Source organism: Triticum aestivum, chromosome 7D (assembly GCF_018294505.1).
Source record: "Triticum aestivum cultivar Chinese Spring chromosome 7D, IWGSC CS RefSeq v2.1, whole genome shotgun sequence".
Classification (NCBI taxonomy): Eukaryota; Viridiplantae; Streptophyta; class Magnoliopsida; order Poales; family Poaceae; genus Triticum; species Triticum aestivum.
In genome coordinates, this window is record NC_057814.1 from 181599743 (window position 1) to 181616184 (window position 16442).

The following is a 16442-nucleotide window of genomic DNA, read 5'->3' on the forward strand; positions in this document are numbered from 1 at the left end:
TTCAGCTCCTTCCTTTCAGATTCAGTGCTGGCATCTCGTCTCGTTTGCTTGATGGTTTTCTTGTCCTTGACTGCTTGGTAATCTTTCCCAGTTCAGCGAAATGTTTTGTTACCATCTTGGTAACATTATCAGGAAGACCCAAACTGCTCAAATCAACTGATTTTGCATCGTAGGCAACACTTTCAATGACATCAATCATGATATCAAAGTCATATCTTTGTTCCTCTGTGGATGCAGGAACACTTGTTTTGGTCTTCTTGACAGAAGCAACAACTTTCTGTTCGGGCACCAGCTTTCTCTTCGTAGAAGGGGCAGCAGAACCCGAAGGTTTGTTAGAGACTGGAGCGGGTGCAAGCCTTGGTGACATTCGCAGTGGGGGTGATGCTTTCACTGGTGAGGGAGTTTGATATGGCTTGGTAAGGAGAGCGCGCTGATCATACATCGATATTTCATCTGCAACATCTTCATCAGAGGACTCATTAGACAAGGCAGAGGCTGCCTTCTTGGATTTTTTGGTAACATATTTCTTTCGGAAAGCTCGAAGGGAAACTGACTTCCTTCCCTTATTTTCTTTTCGGGCAGAGGCACGTTCCTTTTTATCTTGTACTTCTTGTTGGGTCAGCTCGACGTTTCTCTGTTCAATTTGATTCTTCTTCGCAGCCCTGGCTTCACGCTTGGCTTTAGCCTTGGCTCTCTTTTCCACTTCTTAGAGAAAATCAGCAGTTGTTTTCAGTGAGTCTCACGATGACATGTACCTAGGGTAGTGTATTAGGCCTGACCTACATGCCCTACCCAAGGACACTACTCAAAGAATCTAAGACCTACAAAGATAGAAAGGAGATACCGACTGGAATCACCACAGCATGCAAGTCACTCGGCAGAAGATCCACTCGGTTACTCTACCGCCCACTCGACCACCATCGTTCACTCGGAACATCCGGCTTCACTCGGAGACCAGAAGACCTAGAGCCACCCCAGGATGGCAATGGTGAGGCATTCACTCCGTCGCTGTAAACATCATTAAATACGGGCGTTTCCAGTATTCTCGTCCTTAACTCTCTCATTGAACCCTTGTGTAATGGAGGGTGACGAGGGGCCGGTGGACTCTATATAAGCCGCCCCTCTCCTCCTGCACAAGGGTTCGCACCCCCTGTAACTCAACACTCCAGTCAAACAAAGCTCCTACAGCACTGAGACGTAGGGCTATTACCTCCTCTAAGAGGGGCCTAAACTCGTAAATCTGAGTGTACAATCTCGCCGTAGCTAGGCCCTGCCCTCTCCTACACACCCCCTACCTCTACTTTCAGATCTGTTTGCATGACAGTTGGCGCTCACCGTGGGGCATGCGTCTAAGCAACTTCCGGCGAGGTTGCGTTCTTCGACATGGTTTCCGGCGATGGACTGTCTCTGGGTCGCAAGATCCGCCTCGGCACACTCAATTTCGTTGTCGACGATTCGACCTGGCTCTAGGAAGCCCCCCTCGACATCGAGGCGCTCCCTATTCGTGGGGCAGCGCACTTCTGTGCGAGTGCCTGCGGCAGCCGTTGACTCAGTATCGGTCGGCTCTAGTGGTGTTTCCCTCCCTGCTGGTCACCGTGGCAAGCGATCCGATCGCTCGCGGCTCTAGCGGTGGGTGAAACACGCGGTGGCTTGTCAGACGTCCACTCCTCAGATCGCGGCAATCGAGCTCGACGAATCCCTTTATGGTCTATTTGATCTATCATCCGGCCACTCGGATACGCTTTCCGAGTGCGAAAGCAATGCTCTAGCGGCAGAAGTCCTCGTGATTGGCTCCAAGTGGAGTCCACCTGGATTACCCCGTGGTGGGAGCGAAGATGGTGGTCCGTCGCATGCCAACTACAAGTACTACCCGCAGGCCCTCACTATGGAGCAAAGAGAAGAGCTGCAGCGCAGGAACGAGCAGGCTCTCCAGACCCCCATCGTTGGGGAGACCGCCGAGGCTCAGGCTTTGGAAGCCGCACGCGTAGCCACTCTGGCTGAACGCGCGCGTCTGGAGGATCTCCCGAATTCACTCGAAGACCGTGCTCGCAGGTCACCCCCAAATCCCAGTCGACGACAAGGACAACTCTTCCCGAATGGATCGCAGAATGAGTATCAGGTATTCCGAACACCGATTCAGAATGTTGTTGCTGCTACACGAATTGCGGATTCCATCTAGCCGTCCCAATTTGAAGTAGGAGAAGGACTCCAACAAATCTGATTGTTGCTCAGAGCAGCTGGGGAACAGAATTCGGCTGTTTCCCAGTCGCACAACAGGATCCACAACAGGTCCGCCAGAGCGGACAAGGTCCAGTCTGCTCACAACCCAAGATCGCCTCCGCGGCGTGAGGATCGTGGTTATCGTCAGGACCAGTACCTGGATCGAGGCTACGGGCAGTTTGATCCTCGGCATCACCGTCAAGATCATCGTCGAGTGCCTACGCCCCCTCCGAGGGGTGGTTCATACGCGCCCTGGTGGCGTGATGACAGGTGTCCGTACGGTGACGAGCGGAGAAATCCAGTCGACCCCCAAGAACCTGGGTTTGACGCAAGGTCGGTCCTTGTGCAGGGCCTAGTCGATAGGGGCATGGCTCACTGGGAGGGTCTGGATAGAGATCGTCCGAGTGGAAGTGGTGTGTTTGTATCAAGGCCTGAGTGTTTCTACAGGGCCATACGAGTCGCTGAGATACCGCCCAATTTCAGATTGGCCGTAGGCGTAAGAAAATTAACTGGTGAGTCGAAGCCAGACACGTGGTTGGAGGATTACCGAGTGGCTGTTCAGATTGGTGGAGGCAATGATGATGTCGCTATGAAACATTTTCCCTTGATGCTAGAAGGGTCGGTCCGAGCGTGGTTGAATCAGTTGGCTCCCGCCAGCATCTACCGCTGGGAAGATTTGGCCCGAGTGTTTATCAAAACATTCGAAGGCACTTGCAAGCGACCTGCTGGTTTGACTGAGTTGCAGCACCGCGTTCAGAAACCGAATGAAACTTTGAGGGATTACATTCACCGATGGACCACGCTTCACCATGTGGTGGAGAATGTTACGGAGCACCAAGCAATCTGTGCCTTCAAGGAAGGTGTCAGGTACGAAGAGCTCATACTGAAATTTGGGCAATCTGGGACCCTGACCATGAACTGAATGATGGAGATTGCCACTCGGTACGCAAATGGTGAAGAGGAAGACCGCCTCCACAGCGGCAAAGGAAAAGCCAGCGAGCATGACCCTAACAATGCCAATACCAGTCGGAAGCAGAAGCGCGAAGCCAAAGCCACTGGTCAAGCTGAAGCGGTTGTCGTTGCTACTCAAGGAAAGTTCAAAGGGAAGGCCAGGGAACAATGGGTCCCTAGGAAGAAGAAAGATCAGTAGGGGCAAGACGTCCTTCATTAGCCGTGTGCCATTCCCACAAAGAAAGATGAGGAGGGTAACCTGATTTTACCCAAGCATACCACTTGGTAGTGCAGATTTCTTATTCAGCAGTTCCGTGATGGTCAGCCGAGTGAAAAGGGTTCTGAGAAGGACGACGAGGAGGAAAAGGCAGAAGACTACCCGAAGGTCAATGCCATCCTAGTGATTTTTGCTGACGTTGAGAGCAAAAGTCGACTAAAAGTCATCAACCGCGAGGTGAACATGGTTGCTCCGGCGACCACAATATATCTCAAGTGGTCAAAGACTCCCGTTACCTTACCTTCGACCAGTCGGATCATCTGGCTCATGTTGCTACTGTTGGGGAACGTAGCAGAAATTCAAAATTTTCTACGCATCACCAAGATCAATCTATGGAGTTTACTAGCAACGAAGGGAAGGGGAGTGCATCTACATACCCTTGTAGATCGCGATGCGGAAGCGTTGCAAGAACGCGGATGAGGGAGTCGTACTCGTAGCGATTCAGATCGCGGTTGATTCCGATCTAAGCACCGAAAGAACGGTGCCTCCGCGTTCAACACACGTGCAGCCCGGTGACGTCTCCCACGCCTTGATCCAGCAAGGAGAGAGGGAGAGGTTGGGGAAGACTCCATCCAGCAGCAACACGACGCCATGGTGGTGGTGGAGGAGCGTGGCAATCCCGCAGGGCTTCGCCAAGCACCGCGGGAGAGGAGGAGGAGGGAGAGGGGTAGGGCTGCGCCAAAAGGAGACGTTCTCATGTGTCTTGGGCAGCCCAAACCTCAACTATATATAGGGGGGGAGGGGGCTGCGCCCCCCTTAGGGTTTCCACCCCCAAGAGGAGGCGGCTAGCCCTAGATCCCATCAAGGGGGGGGCGGCCAAGGGGAGGAGAGGGGGGGCGCCCCACTAGATGGGCCCTAAGGCCCATCTGGACCTAGGGTTTGCCCCCTCCCACTCTCCCATGCGCCTTGGGCCTTGGTGGGGGGGCGCACCAGCCCACATGGGGCTGGTCTCCTCCCACACTTGGCCCACGAAGCCTTCTGGGGCTGGTGGCCCCACTTGGTGGACCCCCGGGACCCTCCCGGTGGTCCCGGTACATTACCGATTTCACCCGAAACCTTTCCGGTGACCAAAATAGGACTTCCCATATATAAATCTTTACCTCCGGACCATTCCGGAACTCCTCGTGACGTCTGGGATCTCATCCGGGACTCCGAACAACATTCGGTAACCACGTACATACTTTCCCTATAACCCTAGCGTCATCGAACCTTAAGCGTGTAGACCCTATGGGTTCGGGAACCATGCAGACATGACCGAGACGTTCTCCGGTCAATAACCAACAGCGGGATCTGGATACCCATGTTGGCTCCCACATGTTCCACGATGATCTCATCGGATGAACCACGATGTCGGGGATTCAATCAATCCCGTATGCAATTCCCTTTGTCTAACGGTATGTTATTTGCCCGAGATTCGATCGTCGGTATCCCTATACCTTGTTCAATCTCGTTACCGGCAAGTCTCTTTACTCGTTCCTTAACTCACATCATCCCGTGATCAACTCCTTGGTCACACTGTGCACATTATGATGATGTCCTACCGAGTGGGCCCAGAGATACCTCTCCGTTTACACGGAGTGACAAATCCCAGTCTCGATTCGTGCCAACCCAACAGACACTTTCGGAGATACCCGTAGTGCACCTTTATAGCCACCCAGTTACGTTGTGACGTTTGGCACACCCAAAGCATTCCTACGGTATCCGGGAGTTGCACAATCTCATGGTCTAAGGAAGTGATACTTGACATTAGAAAAGCTCTGAGCAAACGAACTACACGATCTTGTCCTAGGCTTAGGATTGGGTCTTGTCCATCACATCATTCTCCTAATGATGTGATCCCGTTATCAACGACATCCAATGTCCATGGTCAGGAAACCGTAACCATCTATTGATCAACGAGCTAGTCAACTAGAGGCTTACTAGGGACATGGTGTTGTCTATGTATCCACACATGTATCTGAGTTTCCTATCAATACAATTCTAGCATGGATAATAAACGATTATCATGAACAAGGAAATATAATAATAACCTATTTATTATTGCCTCTAGGGCATATTTCCAACAGTCTCCCACTTGCACTAGAGTCAATAATCTAGTTCACATCACCATGTGATTAACACTGACAGGTCACATCACCATGTGACCAACACCCAAGAGTTTACTAGAGTCAACAATCTAGTTCACATCTCTATGTGATTAACACTCAATGAGTTCTGGTTTGATCATGTTATGCTTGTGAGAGAGGTTATTAGTCAATGGGTCTGAACCTTTCAGATTCGTGTGTGCTTTACGAATATCTTTGTCATCTTTGTGGATGCTACCACGCGCTATTTGGAGCCATTTCAAATAATTGCTCTACTATACGAATCCAGTTTACTACTCAGAGTCATCCGGATTAGTGTCAAAGTTCGCATCGACGTAACCCTTTACGACGAACTCCTTTCCACCTCCATAATCGAGAAAATTCCTTAATCCACTAGGTACTAAGGATAAGTTCGACCGCTGTCATGAGATCCTTTCCCGGATCACCATTGTACCCTCTTGACCAACTCATGGCAAGGCACACTACATGTGCGGTACACAACATAGCATACTATAGAGCCTACGTCTAAAGCATAGGGGACGACCTTCGTCCTTTCTCTATCTTCTGCTGTGGTCAGGTCTTGAGTCTCACTCAATATTCACACCTTGTAACACAGCCAAGAACTCCTTCTTTGCTGATCTATTTTAACACAGCCAAGAACTCCTTGAGTCTCACTCACTTTATTGTAAATACAAGTTTCTAACAAACTTTGTATAAACCCAAAAACTTTGATCACTCCATCAAAGTGTATATTCTGACTCCGAGATGCTTGCTCTAATCCATGGAAGGATCGCTGGAGCTAGCATATCTTTTAGCATCCTTAGGATGGACAAAACCTTTCTGATTGTATCATATACAACCTTTCCTTACGAAAACTGGCAAGGAAACTTGTTTTGACATCCATCTGCCAGATTTCATAAATGTAGCTAATGCTAACATGATTCCGACGGACCTAAGCATCGCTACGGATGAGAAAAACTCATCGTAGTCAACTCCTTGAACTTGTGAAAATACTCTTTGCCACAAGTCGAGCTTCACAGACGGTAACATTACCGTCCACGTCCGTCTTCTTCTCAAAGATCCATTTATCTCGGATTTCATGGTTTCTAACCATTTGTCGGAATATGGGCCCACCATCGCTTCTCCATAGCTCGTAGGTTCATTGTTGTCTAGCAACATGACTTCCAAGACAGGATCACGTACTACTCTGAAGTATTACGCATCCTCGTCGTCCTACGAGGTTTGGTAGTGACTTGATCCGAAGTTTCATGATCACCATCATAAGCTTCCACTTCAATTGGTGTAGGTGCCACAGGAACAACTTCCTGTGCCCTGCTACACACTAGTTGAAGTGACGGTTCAATAACCTTATCAAGTCTCCACCATCCTCCCACTCAATTCTTTCGAGAGAAACTTTTCCTCGAGAAAGGACCTGTTTCTAGAAGCAATTACTTTTGCTTCCAGATCTGAAATAGGAGGTATACCCAACTGTTTTGGGTTTTCTATGAAGATGTACTTATCCGCTTTGGGTTCGAGCTTATCAGCCTGAAACTTTTTCACATAAGCATCGCGGCCCCAAACTTTTAAGAAACGACAACTTAGGTTTCTCTAAACGGTGTCGTCTCAACGGAATTGCGTGGTGCCCCTTTTAAAGTGAATGCGGTTGTCTCTAATGCCTAACCCATAAACGATAGTGGTAATTTGATAAGAAACATCATGGTATGCACCATATCCAATAGGGTGCAGTTATGATGTTCGGACACACCATCACACTATGGTGTTCCAGGCGGTATTAATTGTGAAACACTTTCCACAATGTCTTAATTGTGTGCCAAACTCGTAACTCAGATATCTCTATGATCATATCATAGACATTTTATCCTCTTGTCACGACAATCTTCAACTTCACTCTGAAATTACTTGAACCTTTCAATAATTCAGACTAGTGTTTCATCAAGTAAATACACTCAGCATCTACTCAAATTATCTGTGAAGTAAGAACATAACGATATCCACTGCATGCCTCAGCACTCATTGGACTGCGTATATCAAAATGTATTACTTCCAATAAGTTGCTCTCTTGTTCCATCTTACTGAAAACGAGGACTTTCAGTCATCTTGCCCATGTGGTATGATTTGCATGTCTCAAGTGATTCATAATCAAGTGAGTCTAAACGATCCATCTGCATGGAGTTTCTTCATGCATATATACCAATAGACATGGTTCGCATGTCTCAATCTTTTCAAAAATGAGTGAGTCCAAAGATCCATCCACATGGAGCTTCCTCATGCGTTCTATACCAATATGACTCAAGTGGCAGTGCCACAAGTATGTGGTACTATCATTACTATCTTATATCTTTTTGGCATGAACATGTGTATCACTACGATCGAGATTCATTTTAGGTGCAAGACCATTGAAGGTATTATTCAAATAAACAGAGTAACCATTATTCTCCTTAAATGAATAACCGTTTTGTGGTAAACATAATCCAATCATGTTCAACGCAACCACCAAATCTCGATGGTAGAGGGAGCATGCGATGCTTGATCACATCAACCTTGGAAACACTTCCAACACATATCGTCATCTCACCTTTAGCTAGTCTCCATTTATTCCACAGCTTTTATTTCGAGTTACTAACACTTAGCAACCGAACCAGTATCTAATACCCTGGTGCTGCTAGGAGTACTAGTAAAGTACACATTCATATAACGTATATCCAATATACTTCTGTCGACCTTGCCTGCCTTCTCATCTACCAAGTATCTAGGGTAGTACTGCTTCAGTGACCGTTCCTCTTATTATAGAAGCACTTAGTCTCGGGTTTGGGTTCAACCTTGGGATTCTTCACTAGAGCAACAAACGACTTGCTGTTTCATGAAGTATCCCTTTTGCCCTTGCCCTTCTTAAACTAGTGGTTCTACTAACCATCAACAATTGATGCTCCTTCTTGATTTCTACTCTCGCGGTGTCAAACATCGCGAATAGCTCAAGGATCATCATAACTATCCTTGATATGTTATAGTTCATCACGAAGCTCTACTAGCTTGGTGGCGGTGACTATGGAGAACTATCACTATCTCATCTGGGAGATTAACTCCCACTCGATTCAAGCGATTGTGGCACTCAGACAATCTGAGCACACGCTCAACGATTGAGCTTTTCTCCCTTAGTTTGCAGGCTTAAGAAACTTGTCAGAGGTCTCATACCTCTTGACGTGGGCACTAGTCTGAAATCCCAATTTCAGTCTTCGGAACATCTCATATGTTCTGCGACGTTTCAAAAACGTCTTGGGTGCCACAATTCTAAACCGCACTTAACTATCACGTAGTTATCAAAACGTGTATGTCAGATGTTTCGCAACATCTACAGACGACGCTGAGGTTCAGCACACCGAGCGGTGCATTAAGGACATAAGCCTTCTGTGCAGCAATGAGGACAATCCTCAGTTTACGGACCCAGTCCGCATAATTGCTACTACCAACTTTCAACTAAATTTTCTCTAGGAACATATCTTAACCAGTAGAACTAAAGCGCAAGCTATGACATAATTTGCAAATACCTATTTGACTATGTTCATGATAATGAAGTTCATCTGATTATGAACTCCCACTCAGATAGACATCCCTCTGGTCATCTAAGTGAAACATGATCCGAGTTTAACTAGGCCGTGTCCGATCATCACGTGAGACGGACTAGTCAAGATCGGTGAACATCTCCATGTTGATCGTATCTTCTATACGACTCATGCTCGACCTTTCGGTCCTCCGTGTTCCGAGGCCATGTCTGTACATGCTAGGCTCGTCAAGTCAACCTAAGTGTATTGCGTGTGTTCCGAGGCCATGTCTGTACATGCTAGGCTCGTCAACACCCGTTGTATTCGAACGTAAGAATCTATCACACCCGATCATCACGTGGTGCTTCGAAACGACGAACCTTCGCAACGGTGCACAGTTAGGGTGAACACTTTCTTGAAATTATTATAAGGGATCATCCTACTTGCTACCGTCGTTCTAAGCAAATAAGATGCAAAAACATGATAAACATCACATGCAATCAAATAGTGACATGATATGGCCAATATCATCATGCTCCTTTGATCTCCATCTTCGGGGCACCATGATCATCCTTGTCACCGGCATGACACCATGATCTCCATCATCATGATCTCCGTCATTGTGTCTTCATGAAGTCGTCACGCCAACGATTACTTCTACTTCTATGGCTAACGCGCTTAGCAATAAAGTAAAGTAATTTACATGGCGTTATTCAATGACACGCAGGTCATAAAAAATAAAGACAACTCCTATGGCTCCTGCCGGTTGTCATACTCATCGACTTGCAAGTCGTGATTCCTATTACAAGAATATGATCAATCTCATACATCACATATATCATTCATCACATCTTCTGGCCATATCACATCACATAGCACTTGCTGCAAAAACAAGTTAGACGTCCTCTAATTGTTGTTGCAAGTTTTTTCGTGGTTTGTAGGTTTCTAGCAAGAACGTTTTCTTACCTACGTATGACCACAACGTGATTTGCCAATTTCTATTTACCCTTCATAAGGACCCTTTTCATCGAATCCGTTCCGACTAAAGTAGGAGAGACAGACACCCGCTAGCCACCTTATGAAACTTGTGCATGTCAGTCGGTGGAACCTGTCTCACGTAAGCGTACGTGTAAGGTCGGTCCGGGCCGCTTCATACCACAATGCCGCCGAAACAAGATAACACTAGTAGCGGCAAGAAGAATTGGCAACATCAACGCCCACAACTACTTTGTGTTCTACTCGTGCATAGAAACTACGCATAGACCTAGCTCATGATGCCACTGTTGGGGAACGTAGCATAAATTCAAAATTTTCTACGCATCACCAAGATCAATCTATGGAGTTTACTAGCAACGAAGGGAAGGGGAGTGCATCTACATACCCTTGTAGATCGCGATGCGGAAGCGTTGCAAGAACGCGGATGAGGGAGTCGTACTCGTAGCGATTCAGATCGCGGTTGATTCCGATCTAAGCACCGAAAGAACGGTGCCTCCGCGTTCAACACACGTGCAGCCCGGTGACGTCTCCCACGCCTTGATCCAGCAAGGAGAGAGGGAGAGGTTGGGGAAGACTCCATCCAGCAGCAACACGATGGCATGGTGGTGGTGGAGGAGCGTGGCAATCCCGCAGGGCTTCGCCAAGCACCGCGGGAGAGGAGGAGGAGGGAGAGGGGTAGGGCTGCGCCAAAAGGAGACGTTCTCGTGTGTCTTGGGCAGCCCAAACCTCAACTATATATAGGGGGGGGAGGGGGCTGCGCCCCCCTTAGGGTTTCCACCCCCAAGAGGAGGCGGCCAGCCCTAGATCCCATCAAGGGGGGGGCGGCCAAGGGGAGGAGAGGGGGGGCGCCCCACTAGATGGGCCCTAAGGCCCATCTGGACCTAGGGTTTGCCCCCTCCCACTCTTCCATGCGCCTTGGGCCTTGGTGGGGGGGCGCACCAGCCCACATGGGGCTGGTCCCCTCCCACACTTGGCCCACGCAGCCTTCTGGGGCTGGTGGCCCCACTTGGTGGACCCCCGGGACCCTCCCGGTGGTCCCGGTACATTACCGATTTCACCCGAAACCTTTCCGGTGACCAAAACAGGACTTCCCATATATAAATCTTTACCTCCGGACCATTCCGGAACTCCTCGTGACGTCCGGGATCTCATCCGGGACTCCGAACAACATTCGGTAACCACGTACATACTTTCCCTATAACCCTAGCATCATCGAACCTTAAGTGTGTAGACCCTACGGGTTCGGGAACCATGCAGACATGACCGAGACGTTCTCCAGTCAATAACCAACAGCGGGATCTGGATACCCATGTTGGCTCCCACATGTTCCACGATGATCTCATCGGATGAACCACGATGTCGGGGATTCAATCAATCTCGTATGCAATTCCCTTTGTCTAACGGTATGTTACTTGCCCGAGATTCGATCGTCGGTATCCCTATACCTTGTTCAATCTCGTTATCCGCAAGTCTCTTTACTCGTTCCGTAACTCACATCATCCCGTGATCAACTCCTTGGTCACACTGTGCACATTATGATGATGTCCTACCGAGTGGGCCCAGAGATACCTCTCCGTTTACACGGAGTGACAAATGCCAGTCTCGATTCGTGCCAACGCAACAGACACTTTCGGAGATACCCGTAGTGCACCTTTATAGCCACCCAGTTACGTTGTGACGTTTGGCACACCCAAAGCATTCCTACGGTATCCGGGAGTTGCACAATCTCATGGTCTAAGGAAGTGATACTTGACATTAGAAAAGCTCTGAGCAAACGAACTACACGATCTTGTGCTAGGCTTAGGATTGGGTCTTGTCCATCACATCATTCTCCTAATGATGTGATCCCGTTATCAACGACATCCAATGTCCATGGTCAGGAAACCGTAACCATCTATTGATTCTTCTTCGCAGCCCTGGCTTCACGCTTGGCTTTAGCCTTGGCTCTCTTTTCCACTTCTTAGAGAAAATCAGCAGTTGTTTTCAGTGAGTCTCACGATGACATGTACCTAGGGTAGTGTATTAGGCCTGACCTACATGCCCTACCCAAGGACACTACTCAAAGAATCTAAGACCTACAAAGATAGAAAGGAGATACCGACTGGAATCACCACAGCATGCAAGTCACTCGGCAGAAGATCCACTCGGTTACTCTACCGCCCACTCGACCACCATCGTTCACTCGGAACATCCGGCTTCACTCGGAGACCAGAAGACCTAGAGCCACCCCAGGATGGCAATGGTGAGGCATTCACTCCGTCGCTGTAAACATCATTAAATACGGGCGTTTCCAGTATTCTCGTCCTTAACTCTCTCATTGAACCCTTGTGTAATGGAGGGTGACGAGGGGCCGGTGGACTCTATATAAGCCGCCCCTCTCCTCCTGCACAAGGGTTCGCACCCCCTGTAACTCAACACTCCAGTCAAACAAAGCTCCTACAGCACTGAGACGTAGGGCTATTACCTCCTCTAAGAGGGGCCTAAACTCGTAAATCTGAGTGTACAATCTCGCCGTAGCTAGGCCCTGCCCTCTCCTACACACCCCCTACCTCTACTTTCAGATCTGTTTGCATGACAGTTGGCGCTCACCGTGGGGCATGCGTCTAAGCAACTTCCGGCGAGGTTGCGTTCTTCGACATGGTTTCCGGCGATGGACTGTCTCTGGGTCGCAAGATCCGCCTCGGCACACTCAATTTCGTTGTCGACGATTCGACCTGGCTCTAGGAAGCCCCCCTCGACATCGAGGCGCTCCCTATTCGTGGGGCAGCGCACTTCTGTGCGAGTGCCTGCGGCAGCCGTTGACTCAGTATCGGTCGGCTCTAGTGGTGTTTCCCTCCCTGCTGGTCACCGTGGCAAGCGATCCGATCGCTCGCGGCTCTAGCGGTGGGTGAAACACGCGGTGGCTTGTCAGACGTCCACTCCTCAGATCGCGGCAATCGAGCTCGACGAATCCCTTTATGGTCTATTTGATCTATCATCCGGCCACTCGGATACGCTTTCCGAGTGCGAAAGCAATGCTCTAGCGGCAGAAGTCCTCGTGATTGGCTCCAAGTGGAGTCCACCTGGATTACCCCGTGGTGGGAGCGAAGATGGTGGTCCGTCGCATGCCAACTACAAGTACTACCCGCAGGCCCTCACTATGGAGCAAAGAGAAGAGCTGCAGCGCAGGAACGAGCAGGCTCTCCAGACCCCCATCGTTGGGGAGACCGCCGAGGCTCAGGCTTTGGAAGCCGCACGCGTAGCCACTCTGGCTGAACGCGCGCGTCTGGAGGATCTCCCGAATTCACTCGAAGACCGTGCTCGCAGGTCACCCCCAAATCCCAGTCGACGACAAGGACAACTCTTCCCGAATGGATCGCAGAATGAGTATCAGGTATTCCGAACACCGATTCAGAATGTTGTTGCTGCTACACGAATTGCGGATTCCATCTAGCCGTCCCAATTTGAAGTAGGAGAAGGACTCCAACAAATCTGATTGTTGCTCAGAGCAGCTGGGGAACAGAATTCGGCTGTTTCCCAGTCGCACAACAGGATCCACAACAGGTCCGCCAGAGCGGACAAGGTCCAGTCTGCTCACAACCCAAGATCGCCTCCGCGGCGTGAGGATCGTGGTTATCGTCAGGACCAGTACCTGGATCGAGGCTACGGGCAGTTTGATCCTCGGCATCACCGTCAAGATCATCGTCGAGTGCCTACGCCCCCTCCGAGGGGTGGTTCATACGCGCCCTGGTGGCGTGATGACAGGTGTCCGTACGGTGACGAGCGGAGAAATCCAGTCGACCCCCAAGAACCTGGGTTTGACGCAAGGTCGGTCCTTGTGCAGGGCCTAGTCGATAGGGGCATGGCTCACTGGGAGGGTCTGGATAGAGATCGTCCGAGTGGAAGTGGTGTGTTTGTATCAAGGCCTGAGTGTTTCTACAGGGCCATACGAGTCGCTGAGATACCGCCCAATTTCAGATTGGCCGTAGGCGTAAGAAAATTAACTGGTGAGTCGAAGCCAGACACGTGGTTGGAGGATTACCGAGTGGCTGTTCAGATTGGTGGAGGCAATGATGATGTCGCTATGAAACATTTTCCCTTGATGCTAGAAGGGTCGGTCCGAGCGTGGTTGAATCAGTTGGCTCCCGCCAGCATCTACCGCTGGGAAGATTTGGCCCGAGTGTTTATCAAAACATTCGAAGGCACTTGCAAGCGACCTGCTGGTTTGACTGAGTTGCAGCACCGCGTTCAGAAACCGAATGAAACTTTGAGGGATTACATTCACCGATGGACCACGCTTCACCATGTGGTGGAGAATGTTACGGAGCACCAAGCAATCTGTGCCTTCAAGGAAGGTGTCAGGTACGAAGAGCTCATACTGAAATTTGGGCAATCTGGGACCCTGACCATGAACTGAATGATGGAGATTGCCACTCGGTACGCAAATGGTGAAGAGGAAGACCGCCTCCACAGCGGCAAAGGAAAAGCCAGCGAGCATGACCCTAACAATGCCAATACCAGTCGGAAGCAGAAGCGCGAAGCCAAAGCCACTGGTCAAGCTGAAGCGGTTGTCGTTGCTACTCAAGGAAAGTTCAAAGGGAAGGCCAGGGAACAATGGGTCCCTAGGAAGAAGAAAGATCAGTAGGGGCAAGACGTCCTTCATTAGCCGTGTGCCATTCCCACAAAGAAAGATGAGGAGGGTAACCTGATTTTACCCAAGCATACCACTTGGTAGTGCAGATTTCTTATTCAGCAGTTCCGTGATGGTCAGCCGAGTGAAAAGGGTTCTGAGAAGGACGACGAGGAGGAAAAGGCAGAAGACTACCCGAAGGTCAATGCCATCCTAGTGATTTTTGCTGACGTTGAGAGCAAAAGTCGACTAAAAGTCATCAACCGCGAGGTGAACATGGTTGCTCCGGCGACCACAATATATCTCAAGTGGTCAAAGACTCCCGTTACCTTACCTTCGACCAGTCGGATCATCTGGCTCATGTTGCTACTGTTGGGGAACGTAGCAGAAATTCAAAATTTTCTACGCATCACCAAGATCAATCTATGGAGTTTACTAGCAACGAAGGGAAGGGGAGTGCATCTACATACCCTTGTAGATCGCGATGCGGAAGCGTTGCAAGAACGCGGATGAGGGAGTCGTACTCGTAGCGATTCAGATCGCGGTTGATTCCGATCTAAGCACCGAAAGAACGGTGCCTCCGCGTTCAACACACGTGCAGCCCGGTGACGTCTCCCACGCCTTGATCCAGCAAGGAGAGAGGGAGAGGTTGGGGAAGACTCCATCCAGCAGCAACACGACGCCATGGTGGTGGTGGAGGAGCGTGGCAATCCCGCAGGGCTTCGCCAAGCACCGCGGGAGAGGAGGAGGAGGGAGAGGGGTAGGGCTGCGCCAAAAGGAGACGTTCTCATGTGTCTTGGGCAGCCCAAACCTCAACTATATATAGGGGGGGAGGGGGCTGCGCCCCCCTTAGGGTTTCCACCCCCAAGAGGAGGCGGCTAGCCCTAGATCCCATCAAGGGGGGGGCGGCCAAGGGGAGGAGAGGGGGGCGCCCCACTAGATGGGCCCTAAGGCCCATCTGGACCTAGGGTTTGCCCCCTCCCACTCTCCCATGCGCCTTGGGCCTTGGTGGGGGGGCGCACCAGCCCACATGGGGCTGGTCTCCTCCCACACTTGGCCCACGAAGCCTTCTGGGGCTGGTGGCCCCACTTGGTGGACCCCCGGGACCCTCCCGGTGGTCCCGGTACATTACCGATTTCACCCGAAACCTTTCCGGTGACCAAAATAGGACTTCCCATATATAAATCTTTACCTCCGGACCATTCCGGAACTCCTCGTGACGTCTGGGATCTCATCCGGGACTCCGAACAACATTCGGTAACCACGTACATACTTTCCCTATAACCCTAGCGTCATCGAACCTTAAGCGTGTAGACCCTATGGGTTCGGGAACCATGCAGACATGACCGAGACGTTCTCCGGTCAATAACCAACAGCGGGATCTGGATACCCATGTTGGCTCCCACATGTTCCACGATGATCTCATCGGATGAACCACGATGTCGGGGATTCAATCAATCCCGTATGCAATTCCCTTTGTCTAACGGTATGTTATTTGCCCGAGATTCGATCGTCGGTATCCCTATACCTTGTTCAATCTCGTTACCGGCAAGTCTCTTTACTCGTTCCTTAACTCACATCATCCCGTGATCAACTCCTTGGTCACACTGTGCACATTATGATGATGTCCTACCGAGTGGGCCCAGAGATACCTCTCCGTTTACACGGAGTGACAAATCCCAGTCTCGATTCGTGCCAACCCAACAGACACTTTCGGAGATACCCGTAGTGCACCTTTATAGCCA